Consider the following 1,216-nt stretch of genomic DNA (forward strand, 5'->3'; position numbering starts at 1 on the left):
ACGTAGAATACTATAGAATTATTTATTACATAAACTAGTATATTCCCTCTGTAATATTGTAACCGATTTGTAATTTTAATAAGTACAAGCGTGATCTTACTAATTCAAGGCGCTAGAATGTTCGATACCGTGTAATGTACAGGTAACGTATTTGATATCTCTTTAACTTTGTTTATGCAAAATATTAAACTAACGAGACATTACTATCTTCCCTATAATCAAGAAGAAAAGAAAAATAATTACTGAGCATTTATCTTACTTAAAAATGCTTGATAACAAGGAAATTCATACGGAAGGAAACGTTTTCTCACAAGAAAGAAGAAACGTTCGTTGATATTACATGACGCGCAAAAAATATATTTACATCCATAGAATTCAGATTAAGTGACGAGACGAAAACAGCAATATAGCAATACACGTAAGCACACACGCCTAGGGACATATACACATTTACTAGAACCCCATGCCACACTCACATATAAATGAAATATATTTCTCGTAATAATCATTCGTAATGTATGATCTTCCCTTCTACAGACCTGTAAGAAGGCTGAAATTACACAGACGTGTTATATATCTATGCAGTTAGTTTCATTTGAGCACAATTACTTGAAAACTACACCCAAAATACACACACGTGCTTATAGCAAAACTTTAAGTGAAGTTGTATATGAATATGGAATAAGTAATTTATTTTAAAAAGCCACGTGGCTATTGAATTTCGTTTAGAGCCAAATGAGTTCTACTTCCTGTTCCCGGACTAAACATTTTATTGGCTTATTCAAGTCTTTCTTTAACATGCAAAGTTATGTGTTGGAAACATTATAAGCAAGTTTTCTTGTTCTTTTAATCCCTCGTCTCCTTACTCTAGTTTGTAAACATGGAAAGGTTTAAAGAAACGTCATATACACAGGCTCTACGTCTACTTAATTAACATGAATGCCCTGGACACATATGTGTAACGGACTCTAAAGGGGGCGTATTGAGATACCGAGTTACGCCGTGTATCTGTAACAGTGGAATCTTTTGAAGCCTAATGAGAATTATTACATGTAATTTTGCTAACTTTTGAATTTTTAAGACATAAATGCTGGTAGTAGAAACATTCCGCAACGGTGACTTATTTATGCGAATCACAGAAGCAATCTAAGAGTTTCAGGATGAAAAATCAGTAAACGGCAAGTCATTTTGATTACGCGGTATTTTGAATAAAATA

General features: G+C 33.1%; 1 protein-coding gene across 1 annotated transcript in view; it reads right to left on the reverse strand.

The window, feature by feature from the left end:
• The window catches only part of LOC119585888 (endoplasmin-like), a gene marked incomplete in the record, with an annotated part of 50,039 nt that overhangs the window by 11,287 nt on the left and 37,536 nt on the right, over positions 1-1,216 (reverse strand).

Source organism: Penaeus monodon, chromosome 20 (assembly GCF_015228065.2).
Source record: "Penaeus monodon isolate SGIC_2016 chromosome 20, NSTDA_Pmon_1, whole genome shotgun sequence".
NCBI classification, from domain to species: domain Eukaryota; kingdom Metazoa; phylum Arthropoda; class Malacostraca; order Decapoda; family Penaeidae; genus Penaeus; species Penaeus monodon.